Consider the following 14,132-nt stretch of genomic DNA (forward strand, 5'->3'; position numbering starts at 1 on the left):
ACATACAATTAGATAATATTGTATTCTTTCTCAGGCAAAATAATGGTGCTCCTACCTGTAGTAAGGGAGTGATGAGTGTACAGTACAAGAGTGATTACATCATAAATGTCAGATTAGAACAAAACACATCATCTACATCAGTAATAGACAACCTGATACACTCATATCCCTATCAGACCGCCATCTTGAAACCCAGGTTATTGCACATGAGTGCGCATAACCCAGGTTGCTGTGTGGTTTGAAAAGGCCCAGTTGGAATAATCCAGGTCGAGCGACCCGGTATTCCAACCCTGGTAGCGACAACAACACAGGGTTCTGTGTGGTGTGAATGGGTAAGCCGGGTTAATGCGACCCGTTTCCCAGTCACTGTATGGGAACAGACGGCGCTTGGAGATCATCTGATCTCCAAGCGTTGCCTCCGGGATGAGTCGCTGGTGACGTCACCAACCCAGCATATTTCCGGGTTGGGGACACAGTTTGAGGGGGTCTCTTGCAGGGTCAAACCCGGGAAGCACCCGAGTACGGCTTCCGGGTGCGACCCTGCAATGCGGTCTGGAGGGGCTATTAGGGGGCTGCATTAAATGGCCCACTAACCTTGAAAAGGACTGTACATTACTCCCAATCCCAGTAATGGTGAAATGAATGCATTTAATCAATCTGTAATAACATATCAGCAGCTTTTCTATCCATTTAAGTGTATTATTTGTTTATTATTAAATTATGTAAGTAGCTATTTAAACCTGATTCAGTATAATTCTTCACCGCTCAGCCAAACATGAAAACCAAATTGTTATGGTTAGATGGCTGGGTCAAAGCATCTCCAAAATGACAGGTCTTGTAGGGTGTTCCAGGTATGCAGTGATTAGTGCCTACCAAGGAATGGCAACCAGTGAAACAGGTGACAGGATCATGGGTGCGCACGTGCTATCCCACTGAAGAGCTACTGTAGCTAGCAAAGTTAATGCTGGCTATGACAGAAAGGCATCAGAACACACTGTGCATCGCAGATTGCTGCATACAGTATGGGACTGCGTAGCAACAGACCAGTCCGATTGCCTTGCTAACTCCACTGTCCACCACCGGAAGCACCTACAATAGGATCATGAGCATCTGAATTGCACCATAGAGCAATGGAAGAAGAGGGCCTGGTGAATCATGTTTTATTTTACATCAAGTGGATGACCAGGTGCGTGTACATTGTTTACTTGGGGAAATGATGGCACCAAGATGCACTATGTGAAAAAGGCAAGACAACAGAGGCAGTGTGTGGTCTGGGAACCTTGGGCTCTGGCTTTCATGTGGATGCTACTTTGACAATTACCACCTACCTAAACATTATTGCAGACCAATTACACACTTTTAATGCAGTGGTATTCCTGATAGCAATGGCCTCTTTCAGCAGGACAGTGCACCCTGCCATGCTGCAAAAAATGTTCAGCAATGGTTTGAGGAACATGAAAAAAAGTTCAAGATGTTGATTTGGCCTCCAAATTCCCCAGATCTCAATCTGATTGAACATCTGTGGGATGTGCTGGAAAACCAATTCTGAATGTAGACCCCACCTCACAGCTTACAGGACTTAAAGGCTCTGCTGCTGACATCTTTGTGCCAGATATTTTTCCTATATAGAATAAAATTCTCCTTACAGTTTTTGCAGGTCTTCACAGTCCTGCAAGAAGAGCTAGCAACAGGTAGTGATCCTAACGATCACCCACGACTCTGCTGTCTGGAATGGGGAAACAACATGGGGAGGGGGGGCTGCTGCAGTGCAACAAGTTCACTGATCCCCCTGAGCCTGGGCTGCAGAGAGACTGTCTTCCTGCAACCACTGGTGGCTGATCCTTTCAGGAGCACCCCCCCCCCCCCACCCCCTCCCTACTGTGACGTGGCTGGCACAGGGAAGGTTGCTGCAGGCATGGTGGTCTAAGCCTGGCTGTTGCTTGAAGATTCGCTTCCAGCAGCTGCCAGCAGGCTCTTCTGACATGGGCGAATCAGATGTGACTGCGTCAAGGAAAGCCCAGCCTACTGTGGTCACTAAGCGACCATGCCAGGCAAGGAGCTATACAAGCTTTACAAGCTAAAACAAACATCGATAACAACAAAGTAGGATGGAGTCATACAGTATCTGCTCTTGAGTCACATGCGGCTCTTTCTTTATTGAGATGCGCCTTCCGCCTCCCACTATATCAACAAAGTAGGATGGATCTGGGGGATGCAAGTGAAGGCTGGAGGGCCACCTGTTGTGCATCGCTGATGTACATAGTGCTGTATGTAATTGATAATAGACATATCATAGATCTTAATTTCCAAGTAAATACTCTAAAAATGTTTGTATATAAAGCACACAAAGTGGAAATGCATGTCAGTTGCCAAAAGCTGCTTCACTATTTATAGCTGAAAAAATTTCTTCCTCATGTAGCCACACACTCTCTCCATCAATACCTTAAGTTGTTCCAATACTACAGAGTGTACAGGGGCTTAAGTAGGCATTTGTGGGATCCATAGCAACATATGTAAGGACCACAAGTACAATGTTTTAATGTGTTTGTTTTTTTAGAAGCACTGTTACTAGCGTTTTGAGACCATTGTAGATCACTAATCCTCCCCAGGACATTTATAAGATGCCAATGTGTGTTTGGAACATGACACTTCCAGTTCTGCCACTGAAAGGGAAAAATACTTATGTTTCTTCAATTCACATTTTTGCATATACATCTTCACATTTGTTGGTTAAGGTTTTCTTTTCTTCAATACATTTATTTGTGGATTATAGATATACTACGGTACGTTATCATTTAGGAGGTTCTAAAAGCAAATGAAAAAAGTCCAATTGTATGAAACCTAGTGTTATGTTCATGTTCATACCTACTAGCACATAAATGGTCATGCGTGCTTGTTAGAGAAGTGTTGGAACTACCACCAGAGCAACCCATATGCTGCTATAGCACACCCCCTAACACCAGGGGATGGTAATTCAGGATAAGGCACACCAAGGGTATGACTTTATCTTAGTAATCATGGTAATGCTCCTGGTGGGCCATTTCCACTAGTTCATGGTTTATTTCCAAAAAAAACACAATATTTATTGTGTGTGTATGGAAATACCTCCCAACTTACTTAATTTAAGTAAAATGTTCTGAAACCAGGACTGCCACCACAAAATCAGAATGGTTTTGAGGATTAATATGGGGCATGGCAGTGTGCCTATTCTCTGCTCATAAGGGTCAAAACCATATTCTGCTTCAATGACATCCTCAGGACAGAATAGGGCTGTGGTTCACAAACTGGGTTACGTGGCACCCTGACCACTACCACATAACTGAACCTAAGGATGACAGGTAAACATAAATTACTTATTTTTTTAATTTTTGACAAGTTTATCAATAACAAACTTTTGGCCTAGGGGCGGAATGAAAAAAATGCAGATACTCTAGGGTGCCTTGATTCAAGAAAGCTTGGGAACCACAGGAATAGGGTCTTCTGGGTCACTTTGCAGACCTGCAAATTTGACTATGGTGCCTGGCAAGTGAGTGTTACATCCTGTTAGAGCATGGAGGACAAGGCACCTCCAGAAACTTAGTTTTGTAACACAAGAGATGGATGCCCAATTTCCACGATAAGTGAACATACTGTAATGTAGGGATTGCTTGGCATTCAAAGAAATAAAATAATAATTTTATGTTAAATACTGTTAAGATCCTGCACAGCTTGTATTTATGTCAACCATGATTTCTGATACTATTCCAAATCACTTTGTACGCATTTGTTATTATGGTTAAATAACAGCTGTTGCTATAAATTAGTAGCAGCTGCCACTCGCTGTTGTCTGAGATGATTGAACAAATCTTGTATCTACTAGTTAGGTCATAAACTGCTCATTTGCTTTTGGCTAGAATATAAAAACATTTTCAAATGGAGAACATAAAGCTGTTTGCCTCAGCCCAGAAATGTGCATTGCTGTACATGTCAGATTACCGTCATAGATAGGCTAAATAAACTTTAAACGTCTCATTTGCCAGCTAATAGGTTTTATACACAATTTCAGTAGTTTTATTATCTTATTTATATAAAGCACCAACAAAGTACTCAGGGCTGAACATTAAGTTTACAATGCTGTCTCTGTTTCACCATTGCTCTCTGGTACACAGAGACTTTCTACTCAAGTCACTAGTCCGGTTCCAGTCTGGTCACTAACCTGGTACCTGTCCGGGCACCAATTCAGTTCCAGTTCTACTCCAGTTTTCCTGATTGTTTCTGATTCCAGTCATTGCTCTAGTTCAGATCCGGCATCCCAGCTTGTTCCTGCATCCAGTCACCGCTACCAGCTTCCAGCTGGGAATCCAAGTCTTATAGGCCCTACACACTGCGCGATGTTACTGAAAGATATGAACGATCTTGTTCATTAATGAACAAGATACCGTTCATATCTTTCAGTGTGGAGGCACCAGCGATGAACGATGTGCAGCCCCGCCCTCGTTCATCGTCGGTACCCCGTTGCTTGTGCATGCAGGCCAATATGGACGATCTCGTCCATATTCGCCTGCACTGCTATGGTGACGGGGGGAGTGAAGAAACTTCACTCCCACGTCATTGCCCCCCTGCCGCCAGGTTGCCCGTATCCGCCGTCGGGCAGCTCGGCGGCGGATCGCATAGTGTGTAGGGCCCATTAGGACTTTGCTGTTTAATAAAGTTATTCCTTACTCGCTCACGCCTTCAGGCAGATCACTGCTAGAGCACCAACGATTCTTCTAAAGCCCTCTTCTAAAGCCCACTAATCCCCTATTGTGCACAACACTCACAAGTAGGAGTTGGATTAATCCTCCGCGCTTCCTCCACACTCCAGCTGCTTTGGCTCCAGCCTCCCATGCCAACCCAAACCCTCAGGTGTGACAATTGCTATGACATGAAATCTGGCCAGGATCACATATATCATTCTTATTTGGGAGTTTTCTACTGTAACTCTCCTAATAGCTCTTAATCATTGGTTCTTAAACTGTGTGCCATGGCACCCTGGGGTGCCTTGGGACACTTGCAGGGGTACGCCGGATTGGTGGTCCAGAACCAATTCAAATTATTTATGGTCAATGTAATAGGCAAAACCAGTGCTGGTGGCTGCTAATCATAAAATATATGGATAAACAGAAATTAATCTTGCCCCTCACAAATAACATAAGGATGAAATATAAACACTATTTACTTAATTTAATATTTATTTCTAAATTTCTTAATACAGATGGAGCCACGCTAATTGCGTGGCTCTATCTGTATCGCACCACCGTGAATGAATGGGACGCGTGTCATAGACGCACACGTGCCCAATTCACTTTTAATGGGAGTGTCTTTAGTGATGAGCACCGGAAATTTTTCGGGTTTTGTGTTTTGGTTTTGGGTTCGGTTCCGCGGCCGTGTTTTGGGTTCGAACGCGTTTTGGCAAAACCTCACCGAATTTTTTTTGTCGGATTCGGGTGTGTTTTGGATTCGGGTGTTTTTTTAAAAAAACCCTAAAAAACAGCTTAAATCATAGAATTTGGGGGTCATTTTGATCCCAAAGTATTATTAACCTCAATAACCATAATTTCCACTCATTTTCAGTCTATTCTGAACACCTCACACCTCACAATATTATTTTTAGTCCTAAAATTTGCACCGAGGTCGCTGGATGGCTAAGCTAAGCGACCCAAGTGGCCGACACAAACACCTGGCCCATCTAGGAGTGGCACTGCAGTGTCACGCAGGATGGCCCTTCCAAAAAACACTCCCCAAACAGCACATGACGCAAAGAAAAAAAGAGGCGCAATGAGGTAGCTGTGTGAGTAAGCTAAGCGACCCTAGTGGCCGACACAAACACCTGGCCCATCTAGGAGTGGCACTGCAGTGTCACGCAGGATGGCCCTTCCAAAAAACACTCCCCAAACAGCACATGACGCAAAGAAAAAAAGAGGCGCAATGAGGTAGCTGTGTGAGTAAGCCAAGCGACCCTAGTGGCCGACACAAACACCTGGCCCATCTAGGAGTGGCACTGCAGTGTCACGCAGGATGGCCCTTCCAAAAACCACTCCCCAAACAGCACATGACGCAAAGAAAAAAAGGGGCGCAATGAGGTAGCTGTGTGAGTAAGCTAAGCGACCCTAGTGGCCGACACAAACACCTGGCCCATCTAGGAGTGGCACTGCAGTGTCACGCAGGATGGCCCTTCCAAAAAACACCCCCCAAACAGCACATGACGCAAAGAAAAATGAAAGAAAAAAGAGGTGCAAGATGGAATTGTCCTTGGGCCCTCCCACCCACCCTTATGTTGTATAAACAGGACATGCACACTTTAACCAACCCATCATTTCAGTGACAGGGTCTGCCACACGACTGTGACTGAAATGACGGGTTGGTTTGGACCCCCACCAAAAAAGAAGCAATTAATCTCTCCTTGCACAAACTGGCTCTACAGAGGCAAGATGTCCACCTCATCATCATCCTCCGATATATCACCGTGTACATCCCCCTCCTCACAGATTATCAATTCGCCCCACTGGAATCCACCATCTCAGCTCCCTGTGTACTTTGTGGAGGCAATTGCTGCTGGTCAATGTCTCCACGGAGGAATTGATTATAATTCATTTTAATGAACATCATCTTCTCCACATTTTCTGGATGTAACCTCGTACGCCGATTGCTGACAAGGTGAGCGGCGGCACTAAACACTCTTTCGGAGTACACACTTGTGGGAGGGCAACTTAGGTAGAATAAAGCCAGTTTGTGCAAGGGCCTCCAAATTGCCTCTTTTTCCTGCCAGTATAAGTACGGACTGTCTGACGTGCCTACTTGGATGCGGTCACTCATATAATCCTCCACCATTCTTTCAATGGGGAGAGAATCATATGCAGTGACAGTAGACGACATGTCCGTAATCGTTGTCAGGTCCTTCAGTCCGGACCAGATGTCAGCATCAGCAGTCGCTCCAGACTGCCCTGCATCACCGCCAGCGGGTGGGCTCGGAATTCTGAGCCTTTTCCTCGCACCCCCAGTTGCGGGAGAATGTGAAGGAGGAGATGTTGACAGGTCGCGTTCCGCTTGACTTGACAATTTTGTCACCAGCAGTTCTTTGAACCCCAGCAGACTTGTGTCTGCCGGAAAGAGAGATCCAAGGTAGGTTTTAAATCTAGGATCGAGCACGGTGGCCAAAATGTAGTGCTCTGATTTCAACAGATTGACCACCCGTGAATCCTTGTTAAGCGAATTAAGGGCTCCATCCACAAGTCCCACATGCCTAGCGGAATCGCTCTGTGTTAGCTCCTCCTTCAATGTCTCCAGCTTCTTCTGCAAAAGCCTGATGAGGGGAATGACCTGACTCAGGCTGGCAGTGTCTGAACTGACTTCACGTGTGGCAAGTTCAAAAGGTTGCAGAACCTTGCACAACGTTGAAATCATTCTCCACTGCGCTTGAGACAGGTGCATTCCACCTCCTATATCGTGCTCAGTTGTATAGGCTTGAATGGCCTTTTGCTGCTCCTCCAACCTCTGAAGCATATAGAGGGTTGAATTCCACCTCGTTACCACTTCTTGCTTCAGATGATGGCAGGGCAGGTTCAGGCGTTTTTGGTGTTGCTCCAGTCTTCTGTACGTGGTGCCTGTACGCCGAAAGTGTCCCGCAATTCTTCTGGCCACCGACAGCATCTCTTGTACGCCCCTCTCGTTTTTTAAATAATTCTGCACCACCAAATTCAAGGTATGTGCAAAACATGGGACGTGCTGGAATTTGCCCATATTTAATGCACACACAATATTGCTGGCGTTGTCCGATGCCACAAATCCACAGGAGAGTCCAATTGGGGTAAGCCATTCTGCGATGATCTTCCTCAGTTGCCGTAAGAGGTTTTTAGCTGTGTGCGTATTCTGGAAAGCGGTGATACAAAGCGTAGCCTGCCTAGGAAAGAGTTGGCGTTTGCGAGATGCTGCTGCTGGTGCCGCCGCTGCTGTTCTTGCGGCGGGAGTCCATACATCTACCCAGTGGGCTGTCACAGTCATATAGTCCTGAGCCTTCCCTGCTCCACTTGTCCACATGTCCGTGGTTAAGTGGACATTGGGTACAACTGCATTTTTTAGGACACTGGTGAGTCTTTTTCTGAGGTCTGTGTACATTTTCGGTATCGCCTGCCTAGAGAAATGGAACCTAGATGGTATTTGGTACCGGGGACACAGTACCTCCAACAAGTCTCTAGTTGCCTCTGCTGTAATGATGGATACCGGAACCACGTTTCTCAACGCCCAGGATGCCAAGTGCTCAGTTATCCGCTTTGCAGCAGGATGACTGCTGTGATATTTCATCTTCCTCGCAAAGGACTGTTTGACAGTCAATTGCTTGGTGGAAGTAGTAAAAGTGGTTTTACGAGTACGACTTCCCCTCTGGGATGACCATCGACTCCCAGCAGCAACAACAGCAGCGCCAGCAGCAGTAGGCGTTACACGCAAGGATGCATCGGAGGAATCCCAGGCAGGAGAGGACTCGTCATAATTGCCAGTGACATGGCCTGCAGGACTATTGGCATTCCTGGGGAAGGAGGAAATTGACACTGAGGGAGTTGGTGGGGTGGTTTGCGTGAGCTTGGTTACAAGAGGAAGGGATTTACTGGTCAGTGCACTGCTTCCGCTGTCGCCCAAAGTTTTTGAACTTGTCACTGACTTATGATGAATGTGCTGCAGGTGACGTATAAGGGAGGATGTTCCGAGGTGGTTAACATCCTTACCCCTACTTATTACAGCTTGACAAAGGCAACACACGGCTTGACAAATGTTGTCCGCATTTCTGTTGAAATACTTCCACACCGAAGAGCTGATTTTTTTTGGTATTTTCACCAGGCATGTCAATGGCCCTATTCCTCCCACGGACAACAGGTGTCTCCCCGGGTGCCTGACTTAAACAAACCACCTCACCATCAGAATCCTCCTGGTCAATTTCCTCCCCAGCACCAGCAACACCCATATCCTCCTCATCCTGGTGTACTTCAACACTGACATCTTCAATCTGACTATCAAGAACTGGACTGCGGGTGCTCCTTCCAGCACTTGCAGGGGGCGTGCAAATGGTGGAAGGCGCATGCTCTTCACGTCCAGTGTTGGGAAGGTCAGGCATCGCAAACGACACAATTGGACTCTCCTTGTGGATTTGTGATTTCGAAGAACGCACAGTTCTTTGCTGTGCTTTTGCCAGCTTGAGTCTTTTCATTTTTCTAGCGAGAGGCTGAGTGCTTCCATCCTCATGTGAAGCTGAACCACTAGCCATGAACATAGGCCAGGGCCTTAGCCGTTCCTTGCCACTCCGTGTGGTAAATGGCATATTGGCAAGTTTACGCTTCTCCTCCGACAATTTTATTTTAGATTTTTGAGTCCTTTTTTTACTGATATTTGGTGTTTTGGATTTTACATGCTCTGTACTATGACATTGGGCATCGGCCTTGGCAGACGACGTTGCTGGCATTTCATCGTCTCGGCCATGACTAGTGGTAGCAGCTTCAGCACGAGGTGGAAGTCGATCTTGATCTTTCCCTATTTTTGGAACCTCAACATTTTTGTTCTCCATATTTTAATAGGCACAACTAAAAGGCACCTCAGGTAAACAATGGAGATGGATGGATACTAGTATACTTATGGATTGACGAGCGACTGCCGACACAGAGGTAGCTACAGCCGTGGACTACCGTACTGCGTCTGCTGCTAATATAGACTGGATGATAATGAGATATAAAATATATATATATCACTACTGCAGCCGGACAGGTATATATTATATAATGACGGACCTGCTGGACACTGTCAGCTCAGCACTGCAGACTCCTAAAGTAAGCTACTAGTATCAAGAAGATAGAAAAAAAAAACACCACAGGTAGGTGGTATACAATTATGGATGGACGAGCGACTGCCGACACAGAGGTAGCTACAGCCGTGGACTACCGTACTGCGTCTGCTGCTAATATAGACTGGATGATAATGATATAAAAAAAATATATATATATCACTACTGCAGCAGGACAGGTATATAATATATAATGACGGACCTGCTGGACACTGTCAGCTCAGCACTGCAGACTCCTAAAGTAAGCTACTAGTAGTATCAAGAAGATAGAAAAAAAAAACACCACAGGTAGGTGGTATACAATTATGGATGGACTAGCGACTGCCGACACAGAGGTAGCTACAGCCGTCGACTACCGTACTGCGTCTGCTGCTAATATAGACTGGATGATAATGATATAAAAAATATATATATATATCACTACTGCAGCCGGACAGGTATATATTATATAATGACGGACCTGCTGGACACTGTCAGCTCAGCACTGCAGACTCCTAAAGTAAGCTACTAGTAGTATCAAGAAGATAGAGAAAAAAAAAACACCACGGGTAGGTGGTATACAATTATGGATGGACTAGCGACTGCCGACACAGAGGTAGCTACAGCCGTGGACTACCGTACTGCGTCAGCTGCTAATATAGACTGGATGATAATGATATAAAAAAAATATATATATATATATCACTACTGCAGCCGGACAGGTATATATTATATAATGACGGACCTGCTGGACACTGTCAGCTCAGCACTGCAGACTCCTAAAGTAAGCTACTAGTATCAAGAAGATAGAAAAAAAAAAACCACCACAGGTAGGTGGTATACAATTATGGATGGACGAGCGACTGCCGACACAGAGGTAGCTACAGCCGTGGACTACCGTACTGCGTCTGCTGCTAATATAGACTGGATGATAATGATATAAAAAAATATATATATATATCACTACTGCAGCATGACGGGTTCACTACGGGTGGCCGGCGGTCGGGCTCCCGGCGACCAGCATCCCGGCGCCGGGAGCCCGACCGCCGGCTTACCGACAGCTTGGCGAGCGCAAATGAGCCCCTTGCGGGCTCGCTGCGCTTGCCACGCTACGGGCACGGTGGCGCGCTACGCGCGCCACACTATTTTATTCTCCCTCTATGGGGGTCGTGGACCCCCACGAGGGAAAATAAGTGTCGGTAAGCCGGCGGTCGGGCTCCCGGCGCCAGTATACTGAGCGCCGGGAGCCCGACCGCCGGCAAGCAGAAGACCACCCGGACAGGTATATATTATATAATGACGGACCTGCTGGACACTGTCAGCTCAGCACTGCAGACTCCTAAAGTAAGCTACTAGTAGTATCAAGAAGATAGAAAAAAAAAAACACCACAGTTAGGTGGTATACAATTATGGATGGACTAGCGACTGCCGACACAGAGGTAGCTACAGCCGTGGACTACCGTACTGCGTCTGCTGCTAATATAGACTGGATGATAATGATATAAAAAATATATATATATATCACTACTGCAGCCGGACAGGTATATATTATATAATGACGGACCTGCTGGACACTGTCAGCTCAGCACTGCAGACTCCTAAAGTAAGCTACTAGTATCAAGAAGATAGAAAAAAAAAAACACCACGGGTAGGTGGTATACAATTATGGATGGACGAGCGACTGCCGACACAGAGGTAGCTACAGCCGTGGACTACCGTACTGCGTCTGCTGCTAATATAGACTGGATGATAATGATATAAAAAATATATATATATCACTACTGCAGCTGGACAGGTATATATTATATAATGACGGACCTGCTGGACACTGTCAGCAGAATGCGTTTATAGAATAAAAACACCACACGACGAGTGTTTAACTTTTTCAGGCAGACAATCACAATATACTGGTGGTCAGTGGTCACTGGTCAGTCACACTGGCAGTGGCACTCTGGCAGCAAAAGTGTGCACTGTTAAAATATGTACTCCTGCTATAACTGCTCCCCAGTCTCCCCCACAATTAAGCTGTGTGAGCAGTGAGCACTCAGCACAGTCAGATATACAGTATTACATAGATGATGCAGCACACTGAGGGCACACTGAGGCTGAGCACAGATATGGTATGTGACTGTGTCACACTGTGTATCGTTTTTTTTCAGGCAGAGAACGGATTAATTAAACTGGTGGTCACTGGTCACACTATCAGCAAGTAGTACTCCGTCCTAATATGCTCCCCAAAATTAGTAAATCAAGTGTCTCTACTCTCTACTCTCTAGTCTACTCTAAACGGAGAGGACGCCAGCCACGTCCTCTCCCTATCAATCTCAATGCACGTGTGAAAATGGCGGCGACGCGCGGCTCCTTATATAGAATCCGAGTCTCGCGATAGAATACGAGCCTCGCGAGAATCCGACAGCGGGATGATGACGTTCGGGCGCGCTCGGGTTAGCCGAGCAAGGCGGGAAGATCCGAGTCTGCCTCGGACCCGTGTAAAAAGGCTGAAGTTCGGGGGGGTTCGGTTTCCGAGAAACCGAACCCGCTCATCTCTAGTGTCTGTGTACACTCAGTGGTGGGCCAAGCTGTAGGCACACCTAGACGCACCGCTCGCCCCCACCTGCGATGCAGCCTTGCTCAATGAGCATGGTTCCATCTGTAAGAGACTTTTGGCCTAGGGGTGCCATGAAAAAAATTCTGAACCACTGGTCTAAAATCTCCCAAGCAGTAGCTAAGGCTATGAGCAGGGCCCTCTAGCCTCAGTCTGTTGCTACCTAGTTTTGTTTTATAACTGTTTTGTTTCCAATTGGCGCTATATAAACAATGTTAATAATAAGGAATAATAAACAATGCAGACAGCACCCATATTAATTGGCTAATAACAGCCGCATGATATTATTATTAGTAGTAGTAGTAGTAATAGTAGTAGTAGTAGTAGTAGTAGTAGTAATAATAATAATAATAATAATAATAGTAGTTTTAGTATTTTGAAATTGTTTTAGTATTATTCGTTTTTAGCCTCATAGAAGAATTTCTCTTGTCATGTTGTAGGATTATCACTATTTCCGCATACAGGGCAAGATTTATTAAGCTCGGTGAAGTGATAAAGTGGAAGGTGATAAAGGACCAGCCAATCAGATCCTAACTACCATGTCACAGGCTGGGTTTGAAAAATGACAGTTAGGAGCTGACTGGCTGGTGCTTTATCACCTTCCAATTTATCACTTCACCGAGCTTAATAAATCTACCCCACAGTTCTATAACTTGCTAAAATTTCTAATACAAGGGTTGTTCAATGAGCTTCTAGATGCACAAAAAGTATTATATTTACAAAGTTAACATTACATTTTTATCAAAGTATTCACCTGAGGAGTCTATGCTAAGTTGCATGCGCTCAAACCACTTGGTGAAGCAAGCTGGACCAATCCGAAGCAGATATGTCTTCTACATTTTGGATGAAGGTCTCCACTGCAGTGGTACTGCCGTATATGTCCAGTGGTGCTGCCATATAAATCCAGTGATACTGCCGTATAAGTCCAGTGATACTGCCGTATAAATCCAGTCCAGTGGTACTGCCGTATAAGTCCAGTGATACTGCCGTATTTGTCCAGTGATACTGCCGTATAAATCCAGTCCAGTGGTACTGCCGTATAAGTTCAGTGGTGCTGTCCTGTGTTGTATATTATTTACTCCAAATAATAAGATTTTACTCACCGGTAAATCTATTTCTCGTAGTCCGTAGTGGATGCTGGGGACTCCGTAAGGACCATGGGGAATAGACGGGCTCCGCAGGAGACTGGGCACTCTAAGAAAGATTTAGTACTACTGGTGTGCACTGGCTCCTCCCTCTATGCCCCTCCTCCAGACCTCAGTTAAGGAAACTGTGCCCGGAGGAGCTGACATTACAAGGAAAGGACTTTGGAATCCAGGGTAAGACTCATACCAGCCACACCAATCACACCGTATAACTTGTAATAACATACCCAGTTAACAGTATGAACAACAACAGAGCATCAACCACAGATGCCAACATAACATAACCCTTTATTAAGCAATAACTATATACACGTATTGCAGAAAGTCCGCACTTGGGACGGGCGCCCAGCATCCACTACGGACTACGAGAAATAGATTTACCGGTGAGTAAAATCTTATTTTCTCTAACGTCCTACTGGATGCTGGGGACTCCGTAAGGACCATGGGGATTATACCAAAGCTCCCAAACGGGCGGGAGAGTGCGGATGACTCTGCAGCACCGAATGGGCAAACACAAGGTCCTCCTCAGCCAGGGTATCAAACTTGTAGAAATTTGCAA

At 45.6% G+C, this 14,132-nt stretch overlaps 1 protein-coding gene across 2 annotated transcripts in view; it reads right to left on the reverse strand.

Moving 5' to 3' along the window:
- LOC135057629 (synaptotagmin-15-like) overlaps positions 1-14,132 on the reverse strand; it is a 127,787-nt gene that overhangs the window by 9,200 nt on the left and 104,455 nt on the right. The window lies entirely within an intron of this gene.

The sequence above is a fragment of the Pseudophryne corroboree genome, chromosome 3 (genome assembly GCF_028390025.1).
Source record: "Pseudophryne corroboree isolate aPseCor3 chromosome 3, aPseCor3.hap2, whole genome shotgun sequence".
Lineage (NCBI taxonomy): Eukaryota > Metazoa > Chordata > Amphibia > Anura > Myobatrachidae > Pseudophryne > Pseudophryne corroboree.